Below are 18,893 nucleotides of genomic sequence, written 5' to 3'. Positions count from 1 at the left end.
CCCATAGCACCCATTGCAGGACTAGGTGCTTGGAGGACTTCAAGGTTTTTTTCTGAATGAAAATGGCTTCGCCCCCTGACAGCTATTCAAAGTCTTATAGTTCAAATTACTCCCACTGCAGCTCCACCCACCCAGGCAGCAGCCCTGGCCAAATTTGCTGCCTATCCTGAGGATTATAATCCAGCCCCTGGTGTCCATATGTGACCCTCATCTTAGAAAAATAAAATAAAATAAGCTTTCAAAAGAAACAGCAAAGAAACCTAACCTGTCTGTTTACTTCATCAGCACACAAAGCTGTTGTTCTCTTTTAGCTTTCTTCCCAGCACGTACCTGCCTCCCCAAATTCACAGTTCAGTTTTTTGGTGAGTCTGGGTATCAACTGCGAGTCCTCTTGTGATTCAGCCCTGCCAAAACACGCGTGTGAGTACACGCACAGGCTCACGCACTCACGGAATTGGGGAAGCCAAGGCAAGGTAAAAATGTTTTGCCTTGTCACATTCCAGCAGTCAGTGACTCCTCCTGAGGGGGCGGGCACACAATGGACACTCTGTACTTGGCTCAGGCCTTCAGTCCAACAAAAGTTAACCCTTCTATGACTGCCTGCAGGACTTAGGCAGGGCGGCAGTGGGGGCTGGGAGTGGAGGAGGATAGGAAAGATAAAACTGCTTAGGAGATAACAGCCTTGTCAGCCCCAAGCAAACAAAAGGGCGAGGAAAGGAAATAGATGTATTTGGAAAGAATACTGAGATAGGAGTCCAAAACTCAGTCTTTATTCCTAGCTCTGCTGTTCACAGGCAGTCAGATGCTAGACAAGCCACTCTGAGTCTTTTACCCACACTTTGTGGATCTCTTATGACCCACACTTGCCTTAGCAATGAATGGGTTGGGACTAAAGTCTCTTTCACACTCAACACTTTGTAATTTTGCCCTGCAGAGCCATAGACCTATGGGTACACTCCAAAATGAACAGCATGAACCTAGAGAATTATTTCTCCAAATGGCCAGGGGAATCCTGCTTGGCTAGATGTGTCTTATACCCAAATAAGCTCCAGAGTACTTCCTCCCTCCCCTCCAAAACTGCCAGATGGAATATTTTTTCCTAGTCTAAAATACATTCTCCAACTGGGGAACTCTTACTTATTCTGAAGCTTGGTGGAAATGCAAGTTCTTGAGCTCCACTTACTGAATCAGGGCTCCAGAGCTGGGGCCCAACACAGCCGGTTTTTACCAAGCCCTCTCAGTGGTTCTGAAGGCCTAGAGTCAGAACCAGTGTCTTAGACTGTGCCTGGTCTATATGATTACCCTTGTCAAGCTGCTAGATCATAGGCATTATTATCGAGTACATGAGGGTATTTCTCCCTTACGGCAGTACTGTGAGTCTCCTGGGAACAGGCAGGAGTTGGGTTATATTCATCCACATAATCCTAACACCTAGCACCATGCCTGACACAAAATGAACATTCAAGAAATGCTGGATGGCTGAATTAACAAATGAACAAAGCAACTCAAGCTGGGCTTCCCAGCATCATTCATTCACCTCGCTCTTCTGCTTTGCTCAGGTGCCATGTACATACAGGCCACTGTCATCCTGACTGTTGCTTTCCAAAAGGACAAGGTGGTAGAGATAGGGCCCTTAGTATATTCAACAGGAGTCAAAAGAAGTGAATTCCTGGCCTAGTTCTGCCACTTAGGAGCCCTCATAAGCCTCTTTCAGCCTCAGTGTCTCATCAACAAAGTTGAAAAAAAAAATGATGGTTACCTGGCCTACTTCACTAGTTTATGGTTTTTACTTTTTAAAAATGTTTTACTGTATTTCTTGGTAGTAGAACTCCATGCTCCTTATTACAAAATAAACATGAACAACACACGCACCTCTCGGGTCTTAAAGGCAAACAATCCCAAATACAGGAAGAGTGCTCTGCTTCATTCCTGAAGTTTTGCAAACTTCCCCAAGCTCTTCATCCTCAGTCCTCCCTTGGCTCTGGACTCTGCAAATTCCCATACCACAAGGCATTTCTTTCATCTTCACACGTAAAAGACACTGGGTTGACTAGATAATTCTCAGGCTAGAACTTTTTGCCTCAAAACTTTGTAGAATGTCTTTCAGCATTTAAAGTAATGAAGAGAAAATAGAGGCTGGCCTGGTTTGGTTTCCTCTACAGGCAACTTGCTTTATGCGTTTATAATTGAAGACTTTCTTTTTCATTATGTTAGAATTTTATTAATGACAAAATGAGTGTAGTGTGGAGCTCTCTCCCTTTAATTTTCCTGGAACATAATGAGTCTTTTGCATCTGTAGATACAGGTTCTTTCTAGTTCAGGAATGTTCCCTTCAATTATTCCTTTGGTAATTTCTTCCATTAAAAGGTTCTTACTTCTTTCAAAGTTTTTCCTATAATTCTGAGTTTAGAGCTCTCATCTCTGTTCTCCATTTCTATCGTTTTCTCTCTCACTGCTTTTCTTTCCTTCTTTTGCCTTGTGGGAAAGCATACCCCAATCTGTTCTCCATAATACCAATTTGATTTGATTCTATTTTCCATGCCCCCTTTGCCTTTATTGACTTCACTGTGGATTCTTTAAATTCTGCAACTGCACATTTTGTATCCCTGCAATCTTTTACTTTATGCACCCACTTTTCAGTTGGCTCTAATGTCTTTTCCTCACAGTATGCTCCCTCCTTGTTTCTTAATGTTCCCTCCTTGTTTCTTAATGCTCCTTTTCTACGGGTCATACTTCTTGTTGAAGATGCCAGGTAGCTTTCTGAAACTCTAATGTTGCTGTTGGATTAACTAATTTTCCTGATATTGTTCCTTTAACTCGTTTTAAGTGTTTCTTCCACCTCAGGAGGCCTTGTGTTGGATTCTGTTTCTTTGCTCCATGCTCTCATGAGGAGCGAGTCTAACCTACAGAGGAAGTACTGGACTACAGAGGAAGAACTGGACTACCTTCTACCCATTGTGAAGCCAGTCACATCCTCCTCTTCAAGTTACTCCTCTTATCAGAGACCATATCAAGTTCTAGTGAACAGTAACGAGGATGCGCTGAAGCTAGTGCCTACGGGCTCATAAGAGCCCACTGTGTGTATCTCTCCCCAGCTCCACATTCAGTGGCATTAAGTTGGTAGCTTAAAACTCAGCCATGGGGCATGGTGGCTCATGTCTGTAATCCCAGCACTTTGGGAGGCTGAAGCGGGTGCATTACCTGAGGTCAGGAGTTCGAGACCAGCCTGGCCAACATGGCGAAAACCCATCTCTACTAAAAACACAAAAATTAGTCAGGCGTGGTGGCACGCACCTATAATCCCAGCTACTCAGGAGGCAGAGGCAGAAGAATCACTTGAACCCGGGAGGCTCAGGGTGGAGACAGCCAAGATTGCGCCACTGCACTCCAACCTGAGCAAGGGAGTGAGACTCTGTCTCCAAAAAAAACCAAACAAACAAACAAACAAATAAATAAATAAAACTCAGCCATGGTGGGAGTGTTTACACCATAAGAACGAGCAAACTTTACAAGTCAGTGCTTTTAAAAAATCTGGAGTGTTAAGCATATACTAGAATACCACTGAGAGTACACATCCATCCACTATTGTGTTGCTGAACTGAGAAGAGTCTTTTCTGTTGGATTCACAAAACCAGCTGAACAGCTAGACTTCACAATATGCCCTGTGACAAAGACTCCATGCTCACCTCAGAGCTTTACTTGAAGCAACATCTCTGCCCAGAAGTCAATGCCGTCCTTCCACTCCTCCCAGAACTCCCCTTCCCACTCTTGTCCATTTGTTTTCTGAAAGCTATAGTCTTTGAGAATATGCATAATGACGTCAGGGAGGGAAGTCTTTAACTGGCTTTATTCAAGCTGCCCATACAGTAGACTTGATGACTGCCAGCTTTTCTGGTTGACAGAAACCGTGCATCTTCTGATTACAAAGGCAAACGGTGTAAAAAGATGGAGTGTGATCCTACCTAATTACAGATGAGGAAGAGATTGTATTTTTCACCTAGACTCACTGGCCTATAGTTATAAGAATCTCTTGTCAGATTCTGGCAAGAGACTGACTGTCTGACTTTGGCTTTGGGAGTGGTTGATTATTCATCCTTCTTTGTCTTCTAAGGTATTTTGGTGGGGAGTCACAACTGACTTCATGGGACTTTGCATGCACCTGGAATCTTCCTCTTGCTCCCCTGGAGTTAGCTCTTCTTCATTACTCAGGCTGAGGTTAAATGCCTCTTCCCTGAGCATCGCAAACCAGATCATAACTCACCATTTTGTGCCTTTGTAGGCTAGAACTTGTCTTTCCTAACATTTATTATATAATTAAATATTTGCGCCATTCTTGGTTTCAAACTCTGCCTTCTCCACTAAATAACCCCTTGAAGGTAAGATCTGTGCCTATTTGGCTCACCATGGTCATCCCCAGGGCCTGGCACAGTTCCTGATACAGAGAGACACTCCAAATTATTCGTTCAGTGAATGCTGAATGAGAGGTCAGACAGACACCACTTGACTCAGGTGCCTATTACTGAGTAATCTTTCCGGAATTCCTTCCTGCTGCAGAAACACCCAGAGTAAATGCTCCATCAACACTGGTAAATCCAGCAAGTGTCCCAGCTCTTACCTAGCTCTCAATCGGCAAAGGCAAGAGCAGCTCTACACCACGGTTCTCTGACCCTGCAGATACATCAACTGTCTACAGCAAAGGACAAAGCTCCTGCTTAGTGGTGTTTTTATACTCTGCAATTGTGTGGTATGTTCCTGATCACATTTTACCTCTTCCAAGCAGCATTTCCAGAGTACTTCACATACCACATGCTCTAGCAGCATCTCATAAGCTGCAGATCTCCGAAGTCCCACTGATGGGCATTACTGTATATGATTCCCTGATAGGTCCTCTGGTTGGCTGGTCCTTCTCTTTTCTCTACATGGTTAACTCTTGTTATCCTGCAAGAATTGGGTCACGGTTCACCTCCTTCACGGAGACTGGCTGGACCCTCCTTTTCTACCTCTTCCTGCATACACATGTGCACAGACATACACACAGACGGACAGACAGACACAAACACACAGTCTTGCTCTCACTTCCCTGGTCATTCTGCTATCACAAAGCATTTGGCAAGCTCCATTTCAGCATTTTATTTACCTGCCTATCTCTCTCCCACTAACCATGAGCTCCATGAGGACAGGGCTATATTTTAAATGCGTCTCTGCACAGTTCGAAGCATAGAGAACACTGGGAGTAACTGTCCAACAGTAAATGTTCAAGACATGTTTCTCCTTAAAAAGAAGAATGGAAGCAGTTCTGATTTGATGTCATAAGTTTAGATTTCTTAGCCTCTCTTTCCCACTTAGTAATTGTGTTCTTAGGAAACATTTTTAATCTTTTCAAGTCTCATTTGGAAATGGGGTAATAATTCTACCTGAAGGGTTGTTTCAAGAAGTAATTAAAGATTAAATGAGATAATAATTATGAAAGAACATACCGGGATCACCTTAGTAAGTGTGCAAATTTTTTTGTTACATTTGATTTACTTCTATAGTCAGTCACCACTCCAGCATTTGGCTAAGTGCTGCCCTCTCTTCTAAGACTCCAAGTCAAGCCCTGAGGGACAGGAGTTGAAGACCAACCTCCTTCATCTTCCTACACAGTGAGAAGCACAGACAACTAGTTTCCTTTGTATCTGCTAACCTGATCATTTAGCTGTTGTTTGATTATTGCTCTTCTCTTGTTTCCAGTTTGTCTCATGGAGGAAATAATACTGGGTACAGTCAGGAATTCCACATTCCAATCCCTCCTCCACCATTTAGAGCTGGTGGCCTTGGGCAAGTTCCTTTTTCTCCCTAAGTCTTCCCATCATTATATGTAGAATTGGGATCAGAGAACAAGAGTTCAGCTCTGTGGCCCCTTCCAGCTCTGACATTCCCAGGTACTGAGCCTTGTCTCCTCAACCAGAAGCCCTTCAAAGCCAGGGCTGGTACCCTTCACCTCTTTTTCAGATTCTGCTGACTCTGGCTGGACTGGCTGAGCCTAAGACAAAACTAAGCATATGCTATTGTTCTCTACTCAGGGATCTCTATGATAAGGAAAGGAGATTAAACTTCTGAGACCTGAGGTCTAACATACTATCCATTAAACAACAGTTCCAGCTCTAGCTGCAAAAAACAGTGTCTCCTCTGGGAACCAATAACACAACACAACAGCATGACCCTTGTGTCTTTGCTCCCTGGGGAAAAATCTCTACAGTCCTGCCTGGGCCAATCAAGTTTGCTTGAGCTCTGGCTTTGATGACTTACTTGTGCCTGTGTTCCTCTGTGCAGTCAAGGAAAAGTGTTCTCCTGTAGTGAAAGGGTGGGGAGACACATTTAAACATTACCACTAACTTGTGCTGAGCTCTTTACAGTCATTGTCAATTTAATTCACACAACAGCACTGTGATGCAGAAGATCTTGTCCTCATTTTACAGACCTGGAAATTAAGGTCCAGAAAGGTTAATGATTTACTCAAGAGCACACACTTTCTGTGCCAGATTCACAATCAAATCGAGGTATATATGATTACAAAGCCTCTTACTTTGACATCATGAGGTATCTAAAACACAAAGTGATGCCAACTTTTGACCAAAAGTTGTTAGTTGCTTCTACATATATGAGTTCTAAAACCAGTGTGCCATCTGAATTGCCACGTCACTTAAACTCTCTTAGGCATCAGTTTTCTCACCTGCCTTTCCTAATGCTCTTCACAGAATCTTGCAGGAAAAAAAAAAGGTAAATAATATGTGCAACACAATGCCAAAATAGGTTAAATATAGTAGATTTGAAAGAAGTAACTGTGACCAAAATATATCCTGTCCACATGGGGTGGAGAGATTCACATGGTAAAGAAAATAATCTGAATTGTTAACATACATCAGGTATTCTCTAAGTTTATTTATGTTTTTCATCTGATTTAAGTTTATTATACTATTTAACCATGATTTATTCTCTGATTTTAACCCAGAGACATATCCATTTTACAGATAAGAAAATTAAAGTTGAGGGATTTGTTGAAATCACAGAAGTGGTGTCTGACTCCAAATGTTATTTTAACCATAGAGCCACCAGTCTTCAAATACTCGGTATTACTGGTCCCTGAAAACTCTGGTCCTCCACCACATCATTTGCAAATTGAGAATGCTAATGGTAGACACACTTGGAGGCAATGAGGATAAACTGAACAATCTAACATATTAATAAAGTCTTTCAAAGCTTTCTAACTTTCACCTCACTACCTGTTCCATTTTAATTCAAATTCCTTGACTTCTCAATCATCTGATTCAGCCATTGCTTTGTTCATCGTCATTTTAACATAAAGCATAATCTGGCACATAATATGTTTGTGCTTCTGCTGCAAAAGAGATGCTAAGCATAACAGAGAACTAAACAAATACTAGCTCCACTTCCCTTTCTCTATGATATATCTCCTCTAGCTATCTTGTACTGTCATTAAACATTGCCTTGTTACTGAATCTTCTATATTTCCTTCTCCAATTATACATTAAACACTTGGAAATAAGTACCAGTATCATAGAGTTTTATGTTCCCCAGAGTGGCCCATCCCCATTCCAAATGCTTATATATCATTTCATTTCTTGTTCTAAAGATACCTCTTTTGAACCCCAGGCTGAAGAGTTGGTAGCGGACAGGACCTAGCAGCGGGAGGCAGTCAGCTGTCAGCATTCTTTCAAGTGTGGTATGTGTGGAAGTCTCCAACAGGCACACCCACCTGCTCCCCAAGACTGCTCTTCCTGCACTTGGAAAGCTGTGGGCATGCCTCCCAATTCAGCTTAGGGGAGATGAATCCTTGGCCTGTTTCTCACAGGACACCATCCCATCTGTCTTGCTGCCTTACACTACACAGAGCCCTATGCTGAACTGTTCTCCTTTCTCCCTCTACATTCCCAAGTGGATGATCTTCCCTGGTGCTCCATACCTACCCAAGACTATTCCATTGTCGATGACTCAGCTCAAGTTCCACCTACTCCTGGAAGCTTTCTCTGATCTGACTAACCCTTGGAGATACTAACTCCCTCGGGCTCCCACTACAGTTCAGCATTTAGGCATACAGGGCTGGCTGCTGCTCCTCCTCCCCTGGTTTTCATGAGCTCGTAGAGTATCTTTCACTCCATCTCTTGGGATCCCCACAGCACCCATCAGAGTCTGGTCACAATCAATAATAATGTCAATGAACAAACCAATTTTTGCTAAATCAGAGAGTTGGAAACTTGATTCGTTTGAATTATAACAGGTATACTGAGTCCAACATAGAGGGCCCTGGGTTTTATCCTTCTCTTTGTGGACAGAAGACCTCAGACCATAAAGGTGTCTGCTATAGGGGTGTCTGCCCCTCAATGTCAGCCATCTTCAGGGCTGTGCTGCTTCTGCGAGATGCAGTACATGTTCAAAATTAGTATGTGTTTCCTTGAGGCAATTCTCAAATCACATTTGAACTCTGTCCCCCTGTTGCCCCTATGTCAAAGCTATTCTACCCGCCAAGAATGTCCCCTTGTTCTACATCTTCCATCAAATCCTAAACGCATACTCTGAAATCTTCCCTGACTACACCTTAAACCTGATCACACAAATAGCAAAATTCCATTTTGGATCATGCTCCTACTTTGGCTGCAGAACAATACTTTCCATTTCAGCAAAGCACGTATCTGCAGATACACTGCCCACTCTGCCAGAACAAAAGCCACATCTCATAGCAGGTCTTTCCCAACCAAGTATACCAGGCACAATGGCTCACACAATCTGCAATGCTGATATTTTAATAAATATTTGTGGATCAAAACACCAATTGCAATAGAGCTCTAAAGTGTAATGAGTAGAAAGATTCACAGAGTTTCACATCAAATCATCCCTTTTAGTCACTACTATTAATCAATACTTTTTTAAAAATCAAAGGTCTTCACTAGGCATGGTGGCTCATGCCTGTAATCCCAGCACTTTGGGAGGCCGAGGCAGGCGGATCACGAGGTCAGGAGTTCGAGATCAGCCAGGCCAACATGGTGAAACCCTGTCTCTACAACAAATACAAAAAATTAGCTGGGCATGGTGGCATGCACCTGTAATCCCATAATTGGGAAGCTAAGGCAGGGGAATCGCTTGAACCCAGGAGGTGGAGGTTGCAGTGAGCAGAGATCATGACAGTGCATGACTCCGTCTCAAAAAAAACAAAAAGAACAAAAAAAGAAAAAAAATCAAAGGTCTTATTGTTCAAATAACAATAGGTCACAGAAAGAGACACCAGCAACTGTACGGGACCTGCCACGCAGATTTCACTATTCTGCTACAAGCATATTGGTGCCCCCATTGCTTCTGATGAGCTACTATGTTGGTTCCATCAAATTCAGCTTCTCCATCTCAACCATTCTCCAAGCCACAAATTCAAACTCCAAGAAGCTCCTTTCTACTGACAGAACTGAAAATCATTGGCAGATAAAGGGAATATTGAAGAAATTGCTTTTTACTAAATTTGGCTAACAATATTACAAGCTCCTTTTTCATCCCTAATCCTTTACTAGATCCTGGGGTAAAAGCAACTGTAGCATTTCAGTGGCTTGAAGAGGCTTCCTCTTCCTAAATATCCAACCAGTATGCTGCCAGGTGCTTCATCAATCCCACAGAACTTTTATAGTACCTTAGGCCAAAGCCCAATTTCCTTGATCCTACTCCAACCCAAATCAAAGAAGGCTCTGGTTTTGCAGACTGTAGGTCACTGTATCTGATCTCAAAATGCACACAAAGCAACCTATTAGCTATTATTGAACACAGGCTGCAATGTGGCAGGGCAGACCAGGTGCTGTGGGGAGGGAGAGGACATCCCAGGAACCCAGGAATGGCCCGAGACTTCATGCTCTTTAGAATCTACATGGAGAAATGACATCCAGCCCCCTAGATCCATGACATGAGTAAAGTATCCATAGCAGGGTTTCCAGATGCCACCTGACAGGAAGCAGCAGCAAAGCCCAACTACAGAATATATTCTGGACTTCCTAGAAACTGTCTTCATCTGTTCCATCTCCCTTGATTCAAGTCAGTTATTTTACCAAAGAGAACCAGTTCAAAAGAGATGTGGATAATGTAATCCCTTTCTTCCTTCCACATTACTTTTAGTGGTATGTTCTCACATTCAGCTTACCATTGCCTCCTCTCCCCTTCCCGGTCCTCCAAGACTGACTCCAGTGTTCTAATGAGTGCTCACCCCAATTCTACTTACCCCAGCACACCACCTTCCCTTTCTGTAACTCTTTCAGCCCATCAAACATTTAGCAAAGTGCATAAATCCTCGGTGGGATTGGTTTGGACAGTTGTTGGGGGTGTCTTTAAAGGGGTTTGAGGAGCTCTGACCTTTAAGAAATCTTTAACATTCCTAGGACACCTCTAGCTATAGAATCACAGAATTTTAGAAGGGACACTCTATACCAATCCAAACTTTTTTACTGTACAACAGTAGAAAGGCAATGTAGCTTGTCCCACATCATATGCTAATAGGTGTGAGCCCAGGCTGCTTTCTGCCTCAGACTTCTTGACCTCTTAGGCCAACCAGTTGCACCCAGCCTCCTCAGCCTTCTCTGTTTTCCACTGTGGCCAGGCTCACACCATCACTGAAGAGCGGAAAAGCACTTGGACTTAAGCAACAAAGATGACTGTATGGTTAAGTGCCAAAATGAGCAAGATGGACAAAAAATACAATTGGAATTTTCAGAGAAAGTCAAGAGCTATGTGTGTTAGAGTCACAGTGAGACTCTGGTAGGCACTATTATTATTAATAAATATTTGATGACTGAATGAGTGAATCGGTGACTGAAAGGATGCACATGTGGTAAAATATGCTTAACTCTTAAACTTTAAGGGAGAAACTTTGGGTTGATTGCCCCTGAAAGGCAGCCGAAAATATAAAAAGCCATTATCATTGGCTTAAAGTAGTTACTATTCACACTGTCTATACTGTGTTGCTTCATAATGCAGAGCATTAATACACCTTAAACAGCATTGACTTTCAATATTCTATCTCTTCATAAATGCTGTGATTCATTCAGGAAACAAAAAAATCATTCATAAATAAGGTTCAGGGCTGTGTAGGAAAACCTGTCCCCTTCTTCAAGGGCTCAGAGCTTGGGGGTGTAAGTGACAACAAATAGCAAGGCAGCATAAGCTGGGTGCCTTGCTCTGGGAACTTGCGATGAGGAGCTGAGAGCTGGGAGGAAAGAACTAGTTAGCCCCCAGGGAGGAGGCTGGGTGCAACTAGTTGGCCTAAGAGGTCAAGGCTCTGGTTATAAGGGACCAGTCAGAGCACTTTCCACCTGGAGGTGACAACACAGAGACAGCTGAGGTGTGGAGGCAGGAAGATGTTCAGAATGTCCAGAGTCAATGAAGAAACCAGTCTGACAACAGAGCTTCGGGCATATTGCATAAAATCGGGTTTCAATCGAGAACACTCCAAAGTGCCTGCTGCTGGCTGCCAGACAGGGCAAAGCAGCTCTCATGAGAAAGGGTAAAAGGAGGGACACAGAAGAGTCAGGGAACAAATGGGCTGTGAAGAACTTTCCTGATTCTGGAGAACTTACTGGATTTGCTGGGACGGCGGCAACCCTGCCATTAATTCTTTTCTTTAGAGAGGCTAGAAATTCTGTCCTGAGTGCCATTGCTTAAGTATTGCAGTTTCCTGATGGAAAACCTCCCCCTCATTCTCTCCACCTGGCCTCCCCTCCTTATGTGTTTGCACATCTTTTTCCTTTTCTCTTGCTGATCCTTAACTCAAAGAGCATTTCCCAAATACTGGGACATCTTTGAGTCCAACTGGATATTACCTGAGACTTTCAGTCTCAAAAAGCACATGGCATAGTAGGCATCTAATAATTCAACATATACAGTTATATGGACATCGGTTGAATTATTAGAACACCAGAAGACCTTGCGAGCATTTCTGATCATTCCAAGGGGTTATTAATTACTGGGCTATGGCAACAATAATCCCAGGCACCAGTTTCCAGGAGGCAGCATGAAAATCCTCCCAGAGTTCAATTACAGAAATTAGCTGGTATTATTTAATCCTCGTAACCCCCATGAAGTAGGCAGGGTAAGCATCTTTATCTTTATTTTACTGATTAGGTTCCGGAGGCTCAGAGAGGTTAACTGACTTGACGGGGGTCATTTAACTGGAAGTACGGGGACACGATCCAAAGCGGATCTTGTCACTTCAGATGTGAGGCTCTTCACACTTTGCCACAGCCGTCTGGCCCCAGGTTGGCCACCAACTTGTGTCATTTCAGGCAACCCAGTGTATCAGTTGCCTCATTCTCTGAACGGAGATAAAATGCTTATCTGGCCTTCCTCCTTAGGAGAATCAAGGGGGCGGAAGCCATATAAAGATATTTTTGAAAAGAACAAAATGCCATGCATATGAAAGGGGGTATTTTTGGTGGGAAAAGATAAGTTGGATCAGAGAAGCATTTTTCCAAGCTGACAAAGTTCTAAAACTCTTATCTGCTCACCATTCATCCCCTATTCCTCCTCAGCACTTGGAGTGGCAGAGCCTCTGCCTACCTGAGGGTCAGCTCAGCTGGTTTTGCCTACAATTGTTTTACCCGGGTCTGCTGATCATTAACCATCATGGGCTCCTGGGAGGGGGTGGCAGCTACCTCCCAGAGGACTCTGTGGACTTCAGGGCTGCTCACATTCTTTACCTGGTATCATTTGCTGTGAACAGGGTAGGAAGTCAACTGCTGGTTTCTAAGCTAAAGGCCATTAAAAAAAATAATAGTTCCTCAGCCAGGTGCGGTGGCCCACGCCTGTAATCCCAGCACTTTGGGAGGCCAAGGCAGGTGTATTACCTGACGTCAGGAGTTCAAGAGCAGCCTGGCCAACATGGTGAAACCCCGTCTCTACTAAAAATACAAAAATTAGCCAGGTGTGGTGGTGGATGCCTGTAATCCCAGCTACTTGGTAGGTTGAGGCTGAAGAATCGCTTGAACCCAGGAGGCAGAGGTTGCAGTGAGCCAAGATCACGCCACTGCACTCTAGCCTGAGTAACAAGAGATAGACTCTGTCACAAAAATTAATTCATTAATTAATTAATGGTTCCTCAACCTTAGATGGTACCCTCTAATGGTGGGGGGGAACCCTCTTAAAAAAGAGCTGTTCCGGACCGAACCTACAAAACTTCTAAATCAGAACAGTAAGGACCAGAAGCTTCGACTCAGTCATCTATGATCACAGTCCCCCAAAACCTTCTGCAGCCCCGACATGATGTATCTCAGGGGGGCATCAAAATCTAATAGAAAGTTCAGTAAAAAGGAAAAATGAAAACTCCGAGCTAAGCAAAAATGCAGATTGGCATCATCTTTCTGCATTCATGAATTGTAGTCTGTGGACATCCTGGTGTGTTTTCTTTCCTGCACTTCTCAGGTATATGGCAGGCCAAAGTATGTGCAACTTCATGAAGAGTTTGTAAAACACCAGGGTTGTCTTTAAAAACCACTCTAAAAGAAGCCCAAACTTACGGCAATAGGCATGATGGTAGCACTCCTTATTCCTGGCCTAAAACACTTTGGGAAACTCACTAGGTTTCAACACATGCCACAGGATAGGAATGGAATTGGATTGTTTTGCTCCCTTCACAGGAACCCCAGGACCAGATAAAATGATGTGCATCAAGACCTCTGTGAGGCTTCCTTTCTTCAGCCCAGTGCTGCTAACTCTCCAGGGCAGCCTCCTGTGCTCCCACTACCAGCCCCTGATAGGACTCTCCTATACACTGAGTGCCTGAACAAACTCAATAACACCATCTCATTTTTAAAGCACTGCAACTCCTCCTTACAATACTAATGTGTTCATAATAATTTACCCCATTCTTCTGGCAGAAGCAAAACTGAAGCAACTTGAAATGCCATCAGCAAAAAGTTATTTATTTCCCATTCCTGAGCATCAGAGAAAACAGGGTTTCATTGGCTGGATCTGCCTTCAATAGCTTTCTGGTTTCAATTTAAACTTCAAGTCTCCAAGGAAAAAAACTGGCATTCTGGGAGGTCCAGGCCCAGCCAAGTTTCAGTGTCTCCACAGGAACCCAGAAAGGATGCCCTATCCAGCTAGCTATTTCTCATCTGCTTCCTTTTGCATACTATATAGAAGCTTTGGAACAGACATTGAAGTACAACTAAAAATAATGACCACATTGAGAGAACTCTCCTCTCCCAGGGGTACACTTTTGTGCCAGATAAGTATCGATTCATCCCATAGAGGAATTCAAAGTTAACAGGAGAAATGGAACAGGGAATCCAGGGGAAAGTACGTACCTATTTATTTCTTCTTCAGCAAAATCTTGCCTCCTGCCTCTCCCCACTCACCATTTTCAACTAAATCCTAAGACACTCCCAAGCACTGTTTCCTTTTTCCCCAACCCTCATTTAGATCAGGTGATTTACAAAGTAGCTCACTCTGAGTAAGGCAAGTCTATGACCAGAAGCCCTTATGGCAGCAGGAACTGTTGGGTTAACTTAAAGATACCTCTAAGTTCCCCTGTGTGATGTCCAGCACTGGGCCTTCCAGCAGAGCCTTCCTATGTAACATTCTGATGTTAACATACAAAAGATCAAATTACAGCCCTTCACTTGCCTAGCCCTCTCATGAACATATAAGGTAGTTGATATTTTCCCCCAAGCTAGAACCCCTTCTTAACCGACACTTCTGCCTCTCAGACACTCCACCTTATGTTCGTTGAAAGCCATCCCCTCCCCCACCTCCAGTTTGTTTATTCCAGAGACACATCTATTTTCCCAGCTAAGAGAGACGAGTCCCTTTCCCTCCTCTGGCTCCCGAAGGCGCATTCGCTCACCACCTCCTCCCCCAGCTCAGCTCAGGTTACTGTAGTGGCTAACAACTCCCACAGTCCAGGTCTAACACCAACTCAACTTCCCAAGACCAATAGTTTGTTTTGGTTTTGGTTTTGTCACCTTAATGGGGGAGGAGAGATCTTGTGCCAAGCAACACTCTGGGTACCTGGTCTCCATATCTTTTGGGGCTACATTCCCTGCAGTTTGCAAATACTCTGTTTAACCACACTTGATTTCTTCTTCCTCTTCCGACTTTCCCCCAAACACTCTGTCTTAATACCCTTTTCTGGGAACAGGCAATGAGACTAAGCACAGGGGAAAACAGCACCTCACCTTCGCTCTGAAACCTGGGAATCGCATGTCGGAGCAAAAGAGCTCATGCCTCCCTCAGGGTTAAGGATGGCAGAAGCCACAGAAATCATGAAAAAGGGGAGGGAGTAACCTGGGATTGTAAACTAGCTACATCTTAAAAGTGCTACAAACTTTCTCCTCCCTCACACGCCCCTGGCTGGTTGCTCCGCCTTCCCATCCCAGCTGGGGTGTGCAAAGGAAACTGTCCCAGGAATGCCCAGGTCTGGTCCAGTGTTGCAGATGTGGCCTGCACACAACACTGCCCGTCCTCTCCAAATACCTCTGCTCTACCCCATCCCCTTTCCCCCACAACACACACTTACATGCTTTGCACGTGAAGATGAGTTTGGATGGGGCACAGGAGATATACCTATTTACTAAAGGAAGGTAAGAGATGGTGCCAAATTGGCAGATAGTTTTGGTGACAGTACAGAGACTTCAAGAAATTAGTTTTTAGTATAAATCTACAGAAAAAGAAGAAAAACAGGATGAAGAGTGAAGGAATGAACAGAAAAAGAAGGAAAAAAAAGAGAAAAACAAGCAATGCCAGTGGACTCCAACTAAACTTTAAGGGGAAAGGTGTGGATAGTTGGCAGGAGGTGGGGGGAGTGTAGGGGCTGGAAGGGAAAGGTATCTGCTGTAGAATTCCAGAATAAACTGCCCTTTTGGAGGAGAGTTTCTGCAGGGATAAAGAGACACACAAATTGCCCTTTTAGCGTTAGATGTCAACCGTGAGATTATCAGGACAGTTTATTTGAAACGGAAACGAATCGGAAATCCTTCCCACAACAGTCCTTTTAGACAGATACACACCCTGAGAATCCAACACAGACACACATAAAGAATAAATGCAGCATCAGGGGGCAATAAGAACTCCCTTTCCACACTCCCAATACCTCTAGCCTCATCTATTTCCAATTGCACAACTTTCAATCTCCAATGAAAATATTTCCAGTTGGATCCGATTTCAGACTTGTAGTAAGCGGTCTGGATGGGGGGGGGCGGGGGGAATAGGTGCTGTACTGTGCAGGGGAGGGGGGCTGGAAGACAGTATTTCGGCAGTTAACTTATTTTTTTAGAACCAGCATGCTCTACCGATCAGAAATTGCTATTACCCAACAATGCTTCCATCACAAACAGACACTGAAAACAGCATCCCCGTTATCACCATCTTGCTAAAGATCTGCCCGGTCCAGTTTACCTGACTTTGTCCCTGCGGAACTTCTCAGACAGTATTTCGGTCAAAGAGAAAATGGTTTGGAAGACAAAAACAATAAATCGATACCGAAGGGTTCCCTTTCCGGAGTGATTTCCCACTGGAAACCACCGAACGGGGAAGCCTGCCGTTCATTCCCAAGCCCACGGCTCCTCTAGAAACGCACACAATGCGTGCTTTCAAAACGGCATTCGTCTGCTTTTAAGGGAATTCCTATCTTTTCAGAGTCCCAAAACCAGAGAGCATAAGAAAGAGACTCAAATCCATTGATTAAGATTTTTAAGAAAAAGACTAACACACAGCCACAACACAAGCACACACCAACCTTCGCCGGCTGGACCACTTCTTGCCTGTTCTTCTTTCTATTAACGACACGTTAGATTCTGATACATTCCCCCCCCCAAAAAAATCCAACTAGGTTACAATGTAGCTCTCTAGCTCCACTTAACCTGCAAGTTACAAAGAGAGAAAAAAAAAAAAAAATCCTGCCTTCCCACCCCTTTCCTTACCCCCTCCCCCTCCCGAGTCCACTCCACCAACGCCAAACCCGCCAGCCCCGCCAGCCGGCGGCAGGACCGAGGGAGGGTGCAAAAGGCGGGGGGCGGAGGGGGGGGGAGATCAGATTAGGCGAAACTCAATAAGCTCCCAGCCCTCCAGCCCAAAGCTTCCACCATCGCCGCCACCAACGAGCCACTCGAATTGAGCCAGCATCGCCGCCCACCCGCCGGCCCGCCGGAATCGCGCCCATCTCCTGCAACCTCGCCCGGACCGGCATCCCGCCCCCTCGGCCCGGTCTCCCCCTTCCCGCCGGGTGCAAAGTCAAAGACCCAGCAAGGCGACGTGAACTTTTGCATGCAGGGCACACACGTCGCCCCCGGTTCCGGGAGTGCGGGGGCCCGCGGCGCAGAGGGAGGCTGGGCGCCCGGGCGCCCGGGCTCCCGGGCCAAGGTCGCCGCGCGTGCTCACCCATGTCCCGGCGGCTCTGGCTCCGCTGGCCCCGGCGCTCGCTCAGATCCCGGCTCCGGTCGCTCGCCCGAGCCCCCAAAGGTGCTGCTGCGGCAACTCCATGGCGATGAGCATCTGTCAAACGGCGAGCCGCGGGCTGGCCGCCCTAGCTCGGGGGGCGCCGGGGCCCCCGGGCGCGCGGAGGCGGCGGCGAGCGGCGGGCGCCCCGGCCGGCCCCGCGCTTCCCGCCCGACTCGGCCGCCTCCGCCGCGCCACCGATTTATGGAGAGAGATATCAAGGGGGAAAATGGCGTCTCCGGAGCCCGAGGAGTCCTGGAGTAATCACATTCACACACACACACGCCCGCACGCACACACACTCGCACACACTCGCACACAGGCGCGCGGCGAGCCCTGCTAATTTTAGCAGGAGCCAAAAAAAATTTTATACATATATATATATCCCCGTCTCTCCGATCAATGCTTTTTTTTTTTTTTTTTTTTTTTTTTTTTTTTTTTTTTTTTTTTTTTTGCTTTTCTTCAAAGGATGGGTTGGAGCGTTAAAAATGTTGCTGGGTTTGGGCTCGCAGGAGGCGGCGCGCGGAGGGCGAGGGCGCTTTTGCTGAGCTGTGCAGTTCGGTCCGCGGCGCCCGGCGGCCCTGCCCGCCCGCTTGTCCGCCCGCGGTCGCTAGTGTTGCCGCCGCCGCCGCCGCCGCTGCTCCATGGCCGCGCCCGCCCCGCACCCCCGCCGCGTCCCGTCGCCGCCCGCCCGCCCGCGTCCCCGGCGAGCGCTGGACTGGGGTCGGGCCCGTGTGCCTGCCTCCCGCGCTCTCTCCGAGTCCCGGACTCCTAGTGAAAGGAAGGGGGAGGGCGCGGGCGCCGGAGGGAGAAGGATCGGAGCGGCAGCGCGGCCCAGCCAAGCGGGTACCAACCGTCACCCCGCGATCTTCCTCGCAGGGGCGCCGGCGCCCAAGCTGCTCGCCCGAAGGGCCCAGGGCCGCTTCCCAGACCGGAGCCGGGGGAGGCGCAGCCAGTAGCGAGCCGCGAGCGACCTCTCCCCCACCCGCCCCCCTGCCTCAGTGAATTTATGTCAATTGAAGGGAGCGGGTCTCTTGCCCGGGGAAAAGGAAAACAGTTCGTGGACGGGCATCCGGGACCCCTCGCCGCCCCCAGCGCCCCTCCCGCTCTCCGGCGCCCTTGCGGCCCACTGGCTCCTGCGCGCCGGAGTCCGCCGCGAAGACTGAGCGGCCGCGGGGACCGCCGCGGGCTAGGCGCGTATTCCTGGGCTCAACACTGCCACTATCTGACACAACAGGAGCAGTGTCCGGGGGGGGGGTCCTGCGCGCCCAGACGTGAGCTGTGATAGGCTCTCGAAACTGGGCGCATTTTTTTTTAACCTGGTAATTACATTTCACTTTCAGGGATTTTGGGGGGTTTTTTTGTTTGTTTGTTTTTTTGTTGCTGTTAAGCGACTTGTATGCATTCAGATCTCGTGCATTTTCTCGTTATTCACG

At 46.1% G+C, this 18,893-nt stretch overlaps 1 protein-coding gene across 1 annotated transcript in view; it reads right to left on the bottom strand.

Moving 5' to 3' along the window:
* The window catches only part of SETBP1 (SET binding protein 1), a 362,514-nt gene extending 362,064 nt beyond the window's left edge, over positions 1–450 (bottom strand). The window contains 1 exon segment of the mRNA XM_030926012.1: positions 331–450. The gene's annotated coding sequence lies outside the window, so the exon portion shown is untranslated.
* Between the last annotated feature and the right edge of the window lie 18,443 nt (positions 451–18,893).

This window comes from Rhinopithecus roxellana, chromosome 21, assembly GCF_007565055.1.
Source record: "Rhinopithecus roxellana isolate Shanxi Qingling chromosome 21, ASM756505v1, whole genome shotgun sequence".
Taxonomy (NCBI): domain Eukaryota; kingdom Metazoa; phylum Chordata; class Mammalia; order Primates; family Cercopithecidae; genus Rhinopithecus; species Rhinopithecus roxellana.
The sequence above is the reverse complement of the archived record's forward strand: the minus strand, read 5'-3'. Positions and strand labels throughout refer to the sequence as shown.